At 45.2% G+C, this 19,553-nt stretch overlaps 1 long non-coding RNA gene across 1 annotated transcript; it reads right to left on the bottom strand.

Moving 5' to 3' along the window:
• Positions 1-7,173: 7,173 nt before the first annotated feature.
• Positions 7,174-19,335, bottom strand: LOC144772649 (uncharacterized). The gene is made up of 3 exons (XR_013599819.1): positions 19,179-19,335; positions 11,513-11,749; positions 7,174-7,289 (listed from the first exon to the last, which is right to left on the bottom strand). It is a non-coding gene; the product is annotated as an uncharacterized LOC144772649 (long non-coding RNA).
• Between the last annotated feature and the right edge of the window lie 218 nt (positions 19,336-19,553).

The following is a 19,553-nucleotide window of genomic DNA, read 5'->3' as shown; positions in this document are numbered from 1 at the left end:
CTCTGGGCTATACTAACTGTTTGTCACTTCCCTGGGAATCAGTGCACCTCCAGAGAACTCGTTTGGGCCTAGGCCCTCGCCAAGAGAACAAAGCAGCGGCCAAGACGTTTCCTGGTTCAAATGGGGCCACGCACTCCTGTCAGTGAGTGGCTCCCCGGGGTACTGTGCAGGTATTCTGTGCCCTCACAATCCATATTACAGAATCGACTGCGGACCCGTCTACAATTCACCGGGGTTTCTGGGCACAAAAGGTAGGCCCTGATGCCTATTTCAACCCCGGAATACACTTCCTATAATGCTGCGTTTCTTGGGTACAGCCCTTCTTAGCAGAGCTCTGTCTATGCAGAGTATTCACCAAGCAGCCCAAGCAGCCGAGTTCACAAACCATTAGAAAGTCAGTAAAAGTAACAAGAATTTAAATGTTTTGCACTGCTTGAAGTTTTTCAGGCGAAACATTAGTGACTGTTAGTTCATTGCTATTTTTTTTTACCAGAAAGCTGAACTGGGTAACGTACCTTAGAGGAGCTGACAGCACTGCACTAAGACACACACCTTGGAAAAAGCCCAACAGAGAGATGTGGTCATCATTAGATTGCTTCCTAGACCCGTACAAACCACCCTAGACAGCAAATTAGCGATAACCATCCACAGTGTTCGATGGTCGATCCAGAACCAGCTGCCAAACACCTGTATGTTATATGTATACGTTATATGTTAAAACTAGGCACAGGACTGGAAGATAAGGGGTCCTTTGCAACCAAGCCATAAAGGCCACTAACCCATTGGAACATTCCACAGCCATTCAACAACCATATACCCAACATTTTTATGTAATTTATGTATGCTAAATGAAACAGCGAATTGCTCTAATTGCTTTAATTGTTATATGTATCTCTGTATCTTGTAAAAAAAAAAAAAAAATAACTATATAAAACAAGCATTTACAATGCAATGGTTTTGCCTTTGTTAAAGTTTGAGCTGTTGGCAAAGCTCTTGACCTTTTTTTTAACATAACTAAATGGCATTGTTATTTGCAATGGCACTAGCTTTATCTTTTGCAAATGACACCCACAAACACCTACAGAGAGCCCCCAACACACACCCACACTGCGCCCTTCCCACACACACTGCGAGCACCACCACACTGCGAGCCCCCCACACACACTTTGAGCTCCCTCCACAGACTGTGAGCCTCTTCTATAAACTGCGAGTCACCTCCTACAAAGCCCCCTCCACACTTAGAGCCACCCCGCTCACACACAGAAAGCTGTCCCCTTGTTTGGCAATGTATAGTAAGCCCTTAGAGTTCTATAAATCTTTGGAGAGTTATTTTCAACTTTTTATTATGAAGAATATATTTTTAGGTAACTATACAATGGTGTACAATATATCTTATTGAAGCCACTCTTAGATGGACGCAGGCAGATGCTTAGAAAGTTTTTGAAACACCATATACAAGGAGGTCAAGGTCTTAGAATGTGAGTGCATGTATTGTTGTAAAACATTAATAAGGTACATGTGGATGACACCGAACCATGCAGAGGCACAATATTGCACAGTGACTTTATTAATTTAATAAACCCTATAACTTCTGAAGAATATGAAGATTGATGTATTAAAAGTTGCATGGATGAATGGATGTGTGAAAATGTGGGTGGATTATTGATTGTTGGATGGATTGAAATGTGGATGTTGAAAGGATGGATGTATGGATGGAAGGATGAAAGGGTGGAGGGATGCAGGATGCATTGTTGAAAGTGTGGATGAATAGATGCATGGAAGGATGAAAGTGTGGATGGAAGAAAACGTGGATGTATGGATGGATAAAATGTTGCATGGATGAATGATGGATGTGTGAAAAGGTGTGTGGATGTGTAAAGGATGGATGTATGGATGGAAGGATGAAAGGGTGGATGGATGCAGGATGTATTGTTGAAAGTGTGAATGGATGAAAGGATGCGTGGAAGGATGAAAGGGTGGACGGAAGAAGGACGGATGTAATAAAAGGTGGATGTATGGATGTATAAAATGTTGAATGGATGAATGATGTATGGATGTGTGAAAAGGTGGTGTGATAATGATGGGTGGATGGATGAAAGTGTGTGTGTATTGATGTATAGATGAAACGTTGGATGGATGAAGCATGTAGGATGGATGGATGGAAGAATGAAAGGATGGATAGTTAAAATGTTGCATGGATGTATGATGTATGAGTGAAAATGTAGGTGGATAAGTAATGTGTGGCTGGATGGATGCGTTGATGTGTGTATAGATTGGGGAATTAAATTTTAAGATGGATGTCGAAAATGTTGCATGGATGAATGATTGATGGATCGTTGAAAAGGTGGTTGGACAAATGATGAGTGGATGGATAGAAGGGTGGATGTGTAAAGATGAATGTATGGATGGAAAGCTGAAAGTGTGGATGGATGTATTGTTAGTAGAATAAATGGTAGATGGATGTATTAATAAAAATGTTGCATGAATGATGGGTGGATGTGTGCAAATGTAGGTGGCTGTATGATGGGTGTATGGATTGAAGGGTGGATGAGAAAAGGATGGATGTATGGATGGAAAGATGCAAGTGTGGATGGATGAATAAAAGTGTGGATGAAAGGATGCATGAAAGGATAAAAGGGTGGACGGATGAAAGAAAACATGGCTGGATGTATGGATGGATAAAAATTGCATGGATGAATGATGTATGTATGTGTGAAAAGGTGCTGTGGTGAATGATGGGTGGATGCGATGAATGATGTGTGGATGGATGAAAGGGTGGGCGTATTGATGTATAGATGATAGCGTGGATGGATGAAGGATGTATATCACATATCATATATCACAAGGATGTATATACACATATCCCGTGTAGAAGCCTGCTGTGAAACATGCATCATAAAGCACTGCACAAAGATTTACCACCATGGGCCACTATGAATTGCAACCGCAAGACAAAACACGTACAAGGAGCGTAAAGGCCTCCCTGTCCGGGGAACGAGTGCTGCACAAAGTGATAAGCAAGGCACAAGTCTGGCGATTATTAAGTCCCCAAGATCCGACACAGAGACAGAGACCATTTATGCAAAACGTACCAACATAGGATACAAAGTCACGGGTAGAGTAAGTTACTTGCCCAGAATGATGATGATTTTGCCGCGACTCGAACCCAGTTCACCAGGGGGAGGACAATCGCCCCAGCCGTTAAGCTGAATCCACTCCCCTCACTGGCTGGATGCAAACCCTTGCTCCGTGAGAAGGCTTCATCACAATGGGAAACACAAGCAGGAGAGCTGAATGGAAGCAAAGCGAGCAATGGCCTGCCACACAAGTATGCGGTACCAACACCAAGCCAGATTCAGAGGCAGCGAAAGAGAAGGGAATTTTGGAGAGCAAGTACGCTCACCACAATACATAGGACACGAGCCGAAGAGCCAGAACCCAGTCCCCGCTCTAAGCAGTACAGCCACCCGCCGGGGAACCAACAAGACGCCCAGCATAGGCAGGCACCCACATTCTGGCTGCAACAGATAAAGAGCCCCTCCTCACTGGGAGGCAATCAGTGGGTCGCACATGAGACTCAAACCGTGAGTTTGAATACCCGAACGGCAGTTCCGACACCGGAAACAAGGGCACAGAAAGTGAAATGGCAGAAGAACCACACAAACGAGCATGGCCCGGCGCAAGTACCGCTGAAGTACAGCGCACACCACAGAATGCCCAAACCGATTCAGCCTCCAAGAGGCAGTAAAACAAAAACGCACCTGATCGCTCAAGGGTAGGAGCATTAAAAGCACTGCATGTAGGCGGAAAACGCCACCAACCCAGCACTGCCGCACCCCAGATGCTCAGCAGTGCTGGGGTAGCAGAGAGAGAGATGTGTGTACGTCATTGCTGGAGTAGCAGAGAGAGAGATGTGTGTGGGTCAGTGCTGGGGTAGCAGAGAGAGAGATGTGTGTGGGTCAGTGCTGGGGTAGCAGAGAGTGAGATCTGATTCTGGGTGAGCGTTGTTGAAGGGACATGGTTGGTGCATCGTGACGCTGCAGCTGTGTGAAGGAGGGACAGCTGTGCAGCCGTGCTGCTCGGGGGTTCTGCGTGTTTGGGGTTCTCTGGGTGGGGTAGCAGGCTGCGGGTCAGATGTGGGGTGCTGCAGGTTATAAGGGAGTTGCTTCTTTCCCTTCAAGGGCCCTCGGGTGTGTCCGTTTATTGTTGGTCTGACTTTGAGGCCTTGGAGCAGAGGTGCAAATTCTTGACTCTTTTTAGGGGGGCGAAGGAGTATGCCCAAGTTTGCCATCCTGTGAGGCTCTTCACGGCCTACTGGAGCAGAGGGTTGCCGGGGCGGGGTGTGGGGTCCCCACAAACACAACGTCCCCTGCCCTGAGCTTTCACTGCCCCCTTGCACGCCCGAGGGCCCCTGAAAGCCGGGAGCCTAGTGAAAGCGTCCCCAGAGTGTAACAAGGAGCACAAAGCCCGGGAGGGCAGAGAGAAAGGGATTAGCAGCGAGAAGCAGCTTTTAAAAATCTGTTAAAGCCACATTGGCGGACGGAGAGTCGGCTTAAGAGAGGCGGGAGATGGGGGATCAAAGCCCCAGTCCAGGCCTGCTCCCAGAGAGAGAGGCATGCAGGTGAAGTGCCCCCTCCCTCCACAAAAGAGCTTATTAAATATCTTCTCAATGCTGCGGGCTGATCTAATCTTCGCAAATCCCATCTGTGTGTGTGTTTGTATATTGAGGACCGAAGGGGTGCGGCCAGCCCCCTAACCCCCGCGGAGCGGCATGTTTGTTTTCTTCAATACACAAAGCACAGTGTGGTGTTTTACAGGGCAATACACAACGCGGGGCAACAACAACGCAAGCAAACAGTATCACGACAAAGGGAGAGCAGGCTCTGTCGTGTCCAGAGCCGAGGCGCTGCCATCGCGTTGCCTATAAGAGCAGGCTCTGTCGTGTCCAGAGCCGAGGCGCTGCCGTCGCGTTGCCTATAAGAGCAGGCTCTGTCGTGTCCAGAGCCGAGGCGCTGCCGTCGCGTTGCCTATAAGAGCAGGCTCTGTCGTGTCCAGAGCCGAGGCGCTGCCGTCGCGTTGCCTATAAGAGCAGGCTCTGTCCTGTCCTGGCGGAAAACGCCACCAACCCAGCACTGCCGCACCCCAGATGCTCAGCACGGCAGTAGAGGTGCAAAAGCATTTAGAGATGCCGGGCAAAGTGGACAGGCAGCCGCGCCTAGCGCGGGAGCAACGCCAAATAAAACCGCCGCCCAAATCCAAACATTACAACAAGGAAACCCGACACGTCAGCAAAAAAAACAAGTCAGGTCCCGGGCCGCGCTGTGATTGGCTGACGTCACGGGGGTGTCCCGGCCGGCAGCCAATCACAGCGCGGCCCTGGAATGACGTCACGGGGGTGTCCCGGGCCGGCAGCCAATCGCAGCGCGGCCCGGGACAAAGGGGCGGGGCTTAAAAAAAGCACCAGAAACGCCCCGAATCGCGTTTTCGAGAGAAAACGCGATTGACAGCCTCTGCCTCCCAATGGCTAGCCTCCATTTATGGAGCTAGCCAATGATAGGCAGAGGCGGGTCATCAGCCCAGATAGAACTCAAGAGGTTTTGCTAGCGCATGCGTACTTCGTACGCATGGCTAAGGCAAAACCTAAAAAAACATGTCAAGCTGAGCACACACCACTACTGAAAATCACATTATTTGGTTTGTTTTGGCAGTCTGCTACCTTCTTAGAAGTTACAACAGTGACGCAGAAGGGTATGTATTACTCATTTCAGTGCACATCTCAAACTGTCATAAGTGTTTTTGTGTTAGGGAGGATCCCCAGCAACAATTACAGACAGTAGGAAAAGAGATTTGGCCTTTCTCCGATTGGGCCCGATGACCTTTAATGTAGGTTAACCCACTGTTCACCTATTGTATTGCTGCTGTTTCTCCTCGCCTTCCCTCAGTACACACCCTTATGAACTAAGTGGTACGGGTATATGAATATGCCTGGCCCTCTATCCTTTGTGTTGGTTTGAACGGGTTGAAGCACACCAGAAGGCCAGTGTACTGGCCTGTGTGTATTCTGTGGTGTGCTAAATACCCCCTGGAAAATAAGGAGCAACGGATACACAGCTTCTGCCAAGCAAAGCTCGCACCTGCACCGCTCTGGTGAAATGTCAGGTGAGTGACATAAGCAGTGACACACATGTGAAGGCGCACAGCTGTCTGGGAAGAAGGGCTTTTATAGTGTTTTCATTTTTGTGAACCTCCACCAGAGAAGTTTCTAGAAACCCACTACTCCTGGAAGAAAATTAGAATACAACGTTTATACCCACATTAAAATACTTTCACGTTAATAAGAATTTGATTTTTTTCCCCCAAGAAATTATTTTACTTTCAACTTCCAAAACTAGGGAGCTAAAAAGTTCCCTTCCCTGACCAGTTACAGAGCCCTGAGCTGTAATAATCGTATCAACACCACCACAAGTTGAAGAAAGCCCTAGAAAGGGCTGGTGTACAAAAAGCCTTTTTGAGTACGGGAAGTAATACTATTATTAAAAGTGCAGACAAGGTATAGTCCATTCTATTAGACCTATTGTTTGTAAATTGTACTACCTTATTCCCACTTTATGTTTTGAGTCAAATTCACAAAGGCATGTAAGGCTGTATAAAAAGGTATTCGAGGAGCACTATTTACCCTATTCCAAAATGCCTTTGTGAATAGGTCCCACTGTCTTTCGCTGCAACTCTAAGCAAACACTTTTCTGATTTGAAAATGTTATCTTTCTCCAGCTGAGGTTATCTTATCCCATCTTTGGGCCCAAGGGCACACCTGACTTAGAGAAGACCTCGGAGTTACACTCTCAGCTCGTAAGTTCTTATGGGGGGGTTTAAAAACGAGTCTTTGCTCCAGCGTATTGCGCATCTTACTGCAACCACAATGTCTTCAGGCACGGACGGACAGACTGGAGGGATAATCTACACACTTCTTTGAAATTGATCAGATGTTTATGTTCTTTACGCATTGCTAGCATGCTTTCTTCAGTCAACTTTAAAGCACTTGAGTTAGTGAATTAATTAAGATTTGAAGGTAAAACAGAAATTATGAAATCACACAAACTTTTAAAACAAATAATAATTCAACTCAACTAAGTAATATTTCAAAAATACCCAAGACAAGAAGCAAGTCGCAAATGGTTTCAACAATGTTTATTTATATTTCTGTACTGCTTTCCTAACAAATTTGAATTCTTCGGGTTGGTCGAGTCCTCCATCTTCTGCTCCCTTCCAGGTGAGGAACATTGGTTTCTCTGAAAGTACAAGCATAATGGGTTGTTACTCTACTAGCCCTTTTAATGTATCGGACATGTAACTTTACTGCCCAAAAACTGGGCTTGAGGTAAAAAAAGTATGTATGTACAGGCACATATCTGGAGCGCAGGAGCATATCTTTATCTCACAGGATGAGGAAGGGAGAGAGTGCTGGATCATCTCTTTATCCCTACGACAGTGGTTCTTAGCCTTTTGACTTCCGTGGACTCCCCACTGAATCATTATTGGAATCTGAGGCCCGCTTAAGCAATTTCAATGATTTGAACCACAAAAAATAAGGAAATGTGCATTCATCAAACAAGTACACAAATGATGACATTTTATGGGAAGGTTGGAGCTTTTCTAAATTCAATTGAGGCAACAAATGTCCATACTCTATTCTGTTTGATGCACTTGCACTGCTCCCACGAATCAATTAGAGGATACTAAGTTACATTTTTAGTCTCCAACTTTAAATTCCTTCACATTTACAGAACGTTTTACAATTTTCAATTGTACATTTTGCTCCTTTATTTATTTACAGTTTATTAATCTGTTAATCGTATTCAATTATCTAAGCAGTCGTGCACCCCCTGAGTAGGTGTTGTGGACCCCCAGGTGTCCCCGGACCACAGGTTAAGAACCACTGCCCTAACAGATTTTCAAACAAGCATTTATATGTTTTGGTTCTAATGTCATTTGGCCAACATTGCTTGTAAGGCATGTGAAATTGGAAAAGACTTTGTAGGATTTACATGCCACTCAGGGGGGAATTGGCAGTTTTTCTCAACGAATAAAACAGCAAAATGTGAGTCTCTATGATGACTTATATGGCATTTATCCATCACATGGATTTGTAACCTTGATGTGCCTTTCATTCCAAGACCTTGGTTGAACGATTAGTAGCTAATCCCAATGAGAGTGTGACCCCTGGTGCACAACTTTTTCATATGTAGGCCTTACAGATGCAAAGAAATCTCCATTTGCAAGGTCCCATACTGTGGAATAATCTGCCTACACACTTACCACTTGCAAAACCCTTACAGGAGAGGTCTGACGAGTTCTGCTTAACTTTGGTTAAAAAGTCACCTAATTCCTACACCCCTTAAGACTTTCTTTGGTCCCCTAATCTGGTAGGATACACCCACGACCACACCTTACATAGCCATTTAAAAGCAGGGCACGCCCTTTTCATCCTTTCCTAGGCTTTATTTGGAAGTTTGACGGCTAACGGGCTCAGTCTCAAGAACTATTGTTGGGATAACAGTCTTATATCATGTCCTCCTACTTCAGTGCAGATTCACAAAGAAAGTCCTTTATCTGCACTTGCAGATGTTACCTACATTCTATTGTAGATGTAGGACTTTCTGGAATTCACAAACATCCCCAAGAATATGAATGAAATGCTGCACCAGCCATTTCCATGGAAAGGTCATGTGACATTCCCAGCAACATATATTGCAGAGAGCTCCATGGGAAATAGTATGTCCTGTGCAAACACCCATTTTTTGGTTGCTGTATTTTCTTCACTGGGATCGCCCTTCCCCTCCACCCCCCAACAAATCTGGTGCTGATCCGGGCCCATTCCCACTCTAGGAGGGAGTTACGTTCAGTGGCGGCTCCTCCGCTAAGGCGGAGGAGCGTCATCCCATTGCTTTGGAGCAGTGCAATTGAAAAAATAAAATTATAATAACGGAAGTTATCATTTTATTTTTAGTATTTGAGTTGACGCCAGGTTAGGGCCCTACTCCATCACTTCGGGATTACTAGTTGATGGAGTAGTAAAAGCAGAAGATGAGTTTGGGTGACTCACGAAGGAGGGGTAGACGTAGTTGTAGGAAAGAAACCTGGAGCATAGTGGGACCACAGGAGTGAGCAACCTTCGGGCAGAAGCAACCTACATGGGGGCAACAAATAATATTGATGAAAACGGCAGGCATAGTTTTCCGATGATGTGGGAGTTCTCAGCGGTCTCAGCACTGTAAGCGGAATTATGCAAAGAAGAATGATTTTGGGCCAGATGTACGACCATTTCATTTTGTGAGTCGCGATTAGAGAATTGCGAAATAAAAAGCACTAATGTGTCTGAGACACTGTTAGCCATTCCCAATGGGGTCACAAATGCCCTGCCTCATCAATATTCATGAGACAGGTCGCAATTTGCGACACATTGAGAATGGCCTGCATTCACAGAGATGGTGGCCAGCTGGGGTCAGCAGACCGCCATGTCTGACATTGCTTTTTAAATAAAACAATTTTATTTTTGTAATGCAGTCAGTTTTCGTTCTAGGAAAATGGGATGCCTTTCAAAAATAAAAATGAAAAGCTTTTGTTTCATTTATTAAGAGTAGGCAATGGCCCATGGGTTGCTTCTGGGAGAAAGACCTTCAACCTATTACAGGCATTCGATCACAAAATAATTGTTGAGGCACTTGCTGAGGCATTGTTGGAATTTTGTAGTACTGCTTGTGAAGTAGGTGTATTTCAGCTATTTGTGTTTTGGTTCTTTTTTTGGGCTTTGTGATTTCTGAGTTGGTTAGTTCTAAATTAAGGTTGGGCCTACAAAGCCAAGAAGTGGAGGAGTTTGTGCTGGGACTGTTAATATCGTTGAGGCAGTGCTTAATTTGAGACGGTGGTTTCCAGTGCTTGGCATCGGGACCTGTCAACACCTGCACTTATGACACTTTCCCACATGTCAGCGCTGTTTGTCCAATTTAGAGATGAGCACAACAACAGCTGTTTAATAATTCTAATGACTGATTAAGCACTGGCGTTGAAGCAATCTAAAACAGTCCAGCTAGGTTAAAGGAGATGGGTTTGTTTTCATACAACTGAGAGTGAGGTTTTAAGTCCTGGGCATTTATGGGCACTGTAGTTTTAAGCGGGTGACAGCGTGCCTTCCATTCAATATCTGAGTATTCTGGGAACAACTTTGTTTAAATTTAGTTTGCTGTTGAGGTATCTAGGCATGCATTCTTTCAGAATAGGGGCGGCCAGTGAAGTTAACAGGTTGGAGGAAAAATTAGGCGGTGTAGGTGTTGAATGCCAGCTTGCTCCGATACGTACATTAGATACAAGTGTGCCTTGATGTAATGCGTATTATGATGTTTCCGGTTCCTTACGTGTTTTTCTGTTTCTTGGGTTTTGTTCTGGAGCCAGTTGCGTCTATGACTGCGAACTGGATCGTCAGTCATTTGGTGGAGAAATGGGTGGTCAAACATGTGGACACAAGGCTGTGCAGACACAAGGCTGTTAGGCTTAGACAGAAGCAGGAATGTTCTACAGTTGTGAGGAATGGGTGGTATGCGTTGGGGCCAAATGCTTCCTACTTTGGTCGAATTTTTTGTGGATAGAGGTTGCCCTGAGTTGTTGGTATTACATTTGGGTGTATATTACCTTCTACAGCTGTCTATAATAGTACTACTGGAAGCTATGAATATGGTGTTATTAAAATTTAGGGTGTGGGCAGGTACACATTGGTCGTGGAAGGAGCTGGTGAAGATGTGGGTTTGGAATAGGGGCGCAGCAGGCAAGCACTATTGAGGGAATACGCAGAAAGGTGAACGGGAAGGTGAGGGGATTTTACACAAGCTAGGAAGCACATTAACATTTGTCATGAAGGCCACACCGCATAAGGACTGCGCGTTACTTTGAACGGAAGAGTGCACTTGTCGTGATTTGGTAACAGACATGGTGGAGTTGAGGAGTCGGCAGCAAGAGTTTTAGCACTGAAATTGTGGGGTTAGTAGCAGGTTAGAATGCTGCACTTTACATATCCGGTTGAGTGGAGCAGATTTTGTGGCACGGGCAGGAAAACATCTAGTAACGGTCTTCCTGGATAGCAGAAGGGAAGGAATGTGACTCATGGTACTGTGAGGTTTGGATTTTTATTGAGTAGGTGAATCCAGCTCAGCATGAGGATGAGTGAGAGAGGAGGAGGTTTGGAGATTGGCGTGAGGCAGACACGCTGAATAGAAAGGAAAAATGGTTATGGTCAAGGAGGTATGGCGGGGTGGCGAGGCAACGGGGAATTCGAGGATTTAACACTAGTTTCTTTGTATTTGGGGTGGTGTTGTTAGGTAACAAAATGATTTATTAGTGAAGCGAGTTTTATGTTATTGTAGTATTAATGTCTGGTAAACAGAACTGTCTTATTGTAGTGGTTTATATCACTATGACTGGTTTGAGTGTGGTATTTGCCCAAAATGCGACGTCTACCCACACAATCTCTCTCAGTGATGTCTTCCCGGGTTATTCTCGCCATGGTGATCTTCAGCGATGCCCCCAGTGTGGTTCCTTGGTGGAAGTCTGCCATGCTCTCCCGAATCATGCTCTAGGCTGCCTGTGGCATTCTCATGATGGTCGTGGGTGAAATTGTGGTTGGGACGAGGAGGAGCAGTCGGTGGAGTCCCGGGTGGCGGTCCCGGAGGTCGTCTTTCCCCTTCTCCTCCACGGCTCCCTAGAAAGAGAAGAAAGACGTTGTTATAATATGTACTGCTGTGCATGCATTCATTGTAACTGCCACGTTTTAAGACATTACCAGGCAGATGCATCAAAGAAAATACCGGGAGCAAACGGGCAGATTCTCAGAATCTGGCCGTTTGCTCCCGGTATTTTTGCAATTGGGATGCATCATTTGCGATTCCTACATGCATCCCGTTTTGCGAGTCTTTAATAGCGATTCCTTAAAATTCGCTATTAAGGACTCGCAAAACATAACTTTGATGCATCTGCCAGTACATGCTTTGTGTGTGTGTGTGTGTGACATTCAGCTGCTTAATGTATGATACTTTCAAGTAAGTTCATGTTCTTTGCCTTTAGCACTGTAATAGTTTTGATAACCTGCCTTTGTACGCTTTTGATTAAAATAATAATTACAGTTGACAAATGTGGCCATCCATGTGTGCACTCTTCAGAGAGTCCAAGGAATTGTTTGTACATCTTTTAAAACAAACTGACAGGCACTTTGAGAAACCCTTCAACTCCAAAGCTTTCATTCATTCCCCGTTGCCCACAACCTGAACTCACCCAGACATCTAGACACAACCCTGTTCATATTATGCACTGGTATAAAGAGTCACTTGCAAGGTAAAAAAACTGCAGAAACACAAGCATAAATGCTATGAACAGTAAATAGGGACCCAGTCTGCACTGCTGACATCAATTACCTTAATGGTTTGTAGGCAGTTTTAGAAATATCAGGGTGCGCTGGCTTACGCGTCTGCTGCTGTAGTGAGGTTCATCAGGGCCCATGCACAAAGGCTTCCATTTTATACGTTCACGTTTAAACATGACATTTTTTTAGACAGTGACCTATTTACATACTTCATACGCACATAATAAGGTACTCAGAAAGTGATCTGCTTGCAAGCACATTTCTTCCAAAGCATTTTATCACAAGACTGTACATTCTGTTCAAGGGTAACATACACTGAACACGCTGCCCTTGTATTTTATTTTCCGTTTGGAGACAGCTCGGAATCAGAAAGACAAATAATAAGACTAACAAAGGTCCTCAGACAGTGTGAGCGGAACCAGTTTTGATTATATAAACTGCTTTTTAATTCAGCTTCTCAGAGGAGCACTTCCATGGATTATCCTGGACATTCACGAGTGACTGTCAGCCCTGCTGACTTCCATCACTATCCTGCAAAGGACGGTGGCCTCTTCTACACCAGACTGACTTCCGGAATCCAGATACATCATTTGCGACCCATTAGGAATTGCAACCATCAAAGGGATGGTGGTCTGCTGGGGTCAGCAGATCACCATACCTGTGATTGTTTTCAATAAAGCTAATGTTTTATTCTTGTAGCATGCAAGCATGTGTTTCAAAAATAACATGAAACGTTTACATTTCATTTTTTAAGAGCAGGCAGTGGTCCATTGGACCACTGTCTGCTCTCAAAAAATATTTGTTCCAGCATTCACAAAGGAGAAGGGTGGGGACCCCATCCCATTTCCACATGGTTACCGCCAAACGTAAGAAGTCAGTAAAAAGTGAATGTTTGGAAACCGCAATTCGTTCGCAAAACATTCATGCATAGCACTGCAATTTAGTATTTGAAAGGGACTTCCTAAACAAGCCCCTTCCAAATACCGAATTGCTAAACATTAATTGCTATTTGGTAACATGTTACAGAATCACAATTTGTATTTTATACATATGAAAAAAACATTTTTGCTCTGGGAAACTTCCCGATTTTCCGACCTCAAAAATACTTTGGTGCATATGACCCTAGGTCTGGCAAGACATGGCAAAACATTTTAAGACCCCTGTTTGACACAGACCTCCTGACTGACTATATTTGTGTAGTTGGTAGTTGGACGTTTTGTAAAGTTCTGTTGTCATCCGTGTTACCAAAGGCAAATACTTTAACTCCTCTGGACTCACATACCAAAGAGTAAAAATTGGCTCACTGATTTTGTGCACATTATCTTACTCCATGAATAGTACGATTAGTCATGCAGCCTGGGCATTTATTCCACAAAAAGAGCTGGCGAACATGTCCCCTCTAGGACTGTGTTTTGTCAGTTCTTGGACTACGTGTGTCTGATATTTCAATGTACTTTTGATACATTAAGGCCACATCCAGCTGCTGTGCGCAGCAGTGACCAGTGTCCTCTTGTCATGTCACGCCCCTGAAGCCAGCCATTCCATGTATCATGCCTGTAGTAACACATTGCATGATGTGACCCCTGCAGCAAGTCATTGAGTCACATGATACCTCCAGCCCTGCAGTCCCACATTTTTCAACCTGCAACGACAGCCAGGCATTAGGGCACGTAACAAGTGCAGCCAATGATTGCGTCAGAGGTGCGGTCGATCACTGCCACCTGCTGCCACTCATTGCATTGTGACACCTGCAGCAAATTACTGTATCAAGTAGTACATCTGCAAGCAGCCATTAAGTCATACAAGTACAACATATATAGCCAGACATTGCAGTCTGTTACACCTGAAGCCAGTCACTGAGTCGTATGACCCAGGCAGTCCGTGATTAAGTCATGTGACACCTGCAGGCAGACACAGAGTCACGAGATAGGCAACCATCCACTCGACACCTACACACGATGACTGGTTCGTGTGACAGCTGCAATTAATCACGTGGGACCTGCAACTTGGCATTGAGTCAGGTGACAACAGCAGCCAGTCTTAAGAGCATGTGACACCTGCAGCCAGCCTTTAAGTCATGCAACACCTGTTGCCGTACATGCTGACATGTGAGATCACATAACCTATAACCACTTATTTGACTTCTGAAACTGAAGATTACTTCACGTGACTCCTGCAGCTCGTCACTGAGTCGTGTACGATTAGCAGCTAGTTATTACGTTGTGCGACACCTATAGCCGATGTTTGCTTTGCGTGACACCTGCAGAAAGTAAGGCGACAACTGTAACTGGTCACTGAGTCATATGACACCATCAGGTATTTTCTTTTTTTATAGCTGACAGCAGCTTATATTCTGGACAATATAGTTTGGGGTTTAATAAGTATATGCATATGAGGTCATATAGCCCCAAAGCTAGGACTGGTTGAAAGTGTTGAAAATAGTACTTGGCAGCTATGTAAATGGGATCAACTCTCTCCGGGACAGGGCCCAGCCTGTAGGCTTCCATATTGATGTTAGAAAACAAAGAAAGCAGCGGGTTCAGATGTAAAGTAGCCATTTACAATGTAAAGGTGCCATATAAGGGTCAGTTGGAGGGTATCCCTCGGTGGGATACCGTGCCGACTGATCACAAGAATCCAGTGTTTTGGCATCTAGATTAACTTGGAAGGGGAACATCTGATCTGAATGTACTGAGATGGCATGTGGAACAGCAAGGGGATGTAGACAGATTGGGAAATCCATATGCGGAGAGGCCCTGTACCCAACCTACTGCAGGTACCTGACCCCCCCCTGGTTGATCAGGCCCAGCACCTGCTCTGCACAGCCTTTGGATGTGCGCAGTGGGGTTGAAGCTCAAGACCTCACCTAGCCAAACTCACCATGGGTGGCCACTTAAGGGTTAGACCAGGCGTCTCCAACGAGTAGATCATGAGCTACCAGTACTTCTCCAGCTACCTGTAAGTAGTTCTCCTGTGTGCAGCTCAGACTATTAATATAGAATATTTTGCTTGGTTAAATTAGTATATGTATACCAAAAATTAAAAACATGTGTACACAATAAAAGAATGGGTGTTTGTTCAGCACACATAAGCTGGTGTTCGAAGACAAATGGCTGAATACCAAAATGTAGTTAAAGGTATTATTTGAGTTATAAATTATGAAGGATTAGAAAGATTTATTACTCATTTTTACCTTGGTGCCACGGGCATTGCACCTATGGCTGTTATGTATTACCCATGCAGAGGCATTCCAAATTGATGACAATTTTTATTTTACTTCTGGCGACCTTGCTTATGCGCTTGTGTGATTACTGCTGACAATCTTGGATGGATGGTCACTACTACACCAATAATATTAGTAGCTCGGGTGAATTTTCATTAAACATAAGTAGCTCTTAGTACTGAAGAGGTTGGAGACTCCTGGGTTGGACCATAGAACCTGACCTTGGTGCAGGTCTTATTTTTATTTAATTTAATATTTTAAAACAATTTGAAAATCAGAGGCAAGCTTAACACTTCAAAGCTTGCCCCTGACTCACGAGTCACTTATGACTCTTGAACACCATACTCCTAAAATGGAAGCTGCGATCAATGGTACAAAACCCCCTACAGTGGATCCCAGCCTCCATTTTAAGTGTCACTGATTCATGAGTCACTGGTGACTTGCAAATACCGATTTTTTTTTTGTTAAGCGAAAGGGTAGGGTCCTTTTGGGTCCCCCCACAATAGTGTGGGGGTAGAAATGTGCCTGACTTGCCCCCTTATATCACCTTTTTTCGTTTTTGCAGGAGGCAGACAAGGTATCTTATGGCAGCCAATCAGATCTCTCAGGTCGGCAGTACCAACTCAGGTAACACGGATCTAAAGGAGACAATGGGATGAAAGGCACTTTCATCTAAAAACTTGTAATGTTTTTCTTAAATCCCTGGCTCACAAATGATTGGTGAATCCCCGATAGCAGAGATATACAAAAATGTTAACCCTTTAAAGGCCACAGATGCTTTTTTAAATGGCTAAATCTCAAAAACTACTGAAAAGATGTATAACACACCAACGAAAACACAGCTTTCTGAGTAAAGTTTACATTCAAGCCAAGTCTGATGCAAATCACTTCAGCGGATTTGCCTGTGTAGGCATGAGCAAGGTTTCCTAGGGGTGCTAAAATGGGGAAACATGTTTTCTCCCCACATGGATCTTCACCAAAATTGGCAGGGTATTGGCATGCCGTACATTAACCGACTAAGCTAGGCGCTTGCCAATGTTTACTTTAACTGACCTGTCTACATGGGCGAAAATTATGGGCAGATAAACAAATGCCTTTTTAATGGAAAGTACGTCTGAATCATAACTTTCCAGAATATCCGTGCAGGGAGAAATAAATTAAATAGTGTAAAAAAAAGTTGTGTTCTTCCATTTTAGCTCCTTTATAAAATGTTCATCACGCCCTTAGCAATAACTACAGCTCCAATTTGGTGAAAAAAACGCCACTAAATAACAGTACAAAGTTAGACACTTCATGACTACTGTGCACACAACTAGATAAATCCTCAGACACGTGTTTTTTTAGTATAGGATTATGGCGCCTCTTGGTAGAATCACACAATTGTGTAGAGTTTAAAACAAGTAAAAAGACTGTGTTGTAAGGTGTGGAGAACCACTAGACTCCACAAAACAAAGCCTAAGCTCTATACACAATCTACTTAACTCCCCAACACACGTCAAGTAAGACAGGTTTCCCTATTGTGATTGAGAACACATTATTATTTTATCATCATACAACATAAATATGAACAATTCCTTTTGGTTCTTATTTTCAGGCTTTTATTTTCGTTGTCTTGTATTTCAGTTTCAACAGCCACAGCCAACACGTGTTTCGTCGCTAACGGGGCGTGATCCCGGGACTTCATCAAGGCTATATCCTTCAAAATGTACCTATATCCTTCAGCTTGATACCATACTCGGTATTAGACTGGAGCGGCGTGAGGTCCAGATAAATAGACACGAAGAGACCAGAATTTGAATGGATAAGGAGACCTTTACGATTGGTTGATAACTGTGGACACGTCGCTTAGATCGGAACCCCAATGTGGGTTGGAAGATTCACCACATTTCAAATTTCGACATTTTGAAGGATATAGCCTTGAGGAAGTCGCGGGATCACGCCCCGTTAGCGACGAAACACGTGTTGGCTGTGGCTGTTGAAACTGAAATACAAGACAACGAAAATAAAAGCCTGAAAATAAGAACCACAAGGAATTGTTCATATTTATGTTGTATGATGATAAAATAATAATGTGTTCTCAATCACAATAGGGAAACCTGTCTTACTACTTGACGTGTGCTGCGGGGTTAAGTAGATACTGTGCACACAACAGTCTAGTCCTTGGCCACAGCACGCAAAGAGGGAATGGCATACTAAACCACCCACACGAGTCACAACAAGTAATACAATCCAGAATCCACACGGACCAAAACCGAGAGTACATTTCAGCGCTACAAGGCCATTCGATCCATTACTAAAGATGGGCGCTACACAAGTATCAATGTCTGTTGGTATCAGGATGTCAGGATGTTAAAGCCAGTTTCTCTGGCAAGACAGCGCAGGGGGTCGATGCACCTGCTCCAGGGAAATATATTTCAGGGAGGTTTACAGGCTGGAATCGTGAATGTACTTGCTCGCTAAATCATCTTTCCAATGTCGAGGAAATCAGAATAACTAAGTTGGTTAATCGCGTTTGCTTTTTCTAAAAAAAAAAAAAAAATGCATAAAATGGAGGTGCTAGTTTAGCACAGGATGCCGTGAAGTGTGTGCCTCCAGTAAGTCACGGGTTCTAGCCTCTGCACCTAAAAGTACAGACTGGTACTGCGCCGGCGGCAGGTTACTGGGTGTGCACTGCACGCTTTATAGCGCCACTCGTATCAGTTTAAGTTGCCTGCGGCAGGTTACTGGGTGTGCACTGCACGCTTTATAGCGCCACTCGTATCAGTTTAAGTTGTCAGAACACTTTACGTCACACATACGTTGCAACGTTGTGTCTGTGCAACGTATGTGTGATGTAAAGTGTTCTGACCCCTTAAACGGGTACGAGTGGCGCTATTAAGCGAAATTAATCTAAGAGACAGTGATTATGGGGAGAGGTGTGGCGCCGCGGCCAGGGCGACTGACGCTGGAATCTGGGGACCACGGTTCGATCCCCGGCTCCGGCGGCAGGTTAGCCCAGCACCATGTGACTCTGGGCAATAGCTTGCTTAATCTTCCCGACGGCCCCCAGCGCCTGTGCGCTTTACAAATGTGGATTATGATTATTATTATGGAGACATGGGAGCATTGTCAAATGGTGGTAGTGTGTGAATTCGTGGAGAGGTGGTCATGGGGGGCACCAACAAACATTTGTCGCCCAGAGCACCACCAGTACAAAAGCCGGCCCTAACTGCACGTCGCGTGTTCCGAATATAATAATACAAGCTGGAGGTCGGGTTACTTCACCCACACAGAACCATCCACTTACCCACACCGATCGGTCAGCTCCTTCATCTATGCCATCGATCTGCCCAGGCGTCGTTGCTTTTGCCTCCCTTCTGGCCATCCATCCACTCACTCACCTTCACCCATATATCCACTACCACCTATCCATCCACTCACCCCCATCCAACCATCCACTTACCCACTCACACATCACCGGCCTTCCCATCCCCGCGCCCTTAGATTTCAGTCCCACCGGCTCTCGGCGTCACCCCTACCCTTCTTCACCTCTGCCCCCTTCAGGCTCACCCTCTCGGCCGCGGTCCCTGCCCCGGTGGGCAAGAGCCAGAGACAGGAGGGCGCAGAGGACCAGGGGCTTCATCGTGCGCGGAGGAGGCGCGGCCCAGAGATGCTGTCTGACCACGGGGGAGCGTCTGGGTCCCAAGGCTGGAGGAGGCGAGGCCTCGGGGATGCTGTCTGCAGGTCAGAGGTCACGGACCAGGGTGCAGGACTGCAGGGGAAGGCTGCACCTCTGAAGTGCGGTTCAACATCGAGTTCGTGAATATATAGGGAGGTCTGGTGACGCACGCCGCCCTTGGATGACAGGCCAAGCCCCCCCCAGGGCCTGTCACGCGCCTGTGATGTGCCGAAGGAACAAGAAGGCCCTGCCATCGCGTGCGATTC

The sequence above is a fragment of the Lissotriton helveticus genome, chromosome 1_1 (genome assembly GCF_964261635.1).
Source record: "Lissotriton helveticus chromosome 1_1, aLisHel1.1, whole genome shotgun sequence".
Lineage (NCBI taxonomy): Eukaryota > Metazoa > Chordata > Amphibia > Caudata > Salamandridae > Lissotriton > Lissotriton helveticus.
Note: the sequence above shows the minus strand (reverse complement) of the source record. Positions and strands in the feature narration are given on the sequence as shown.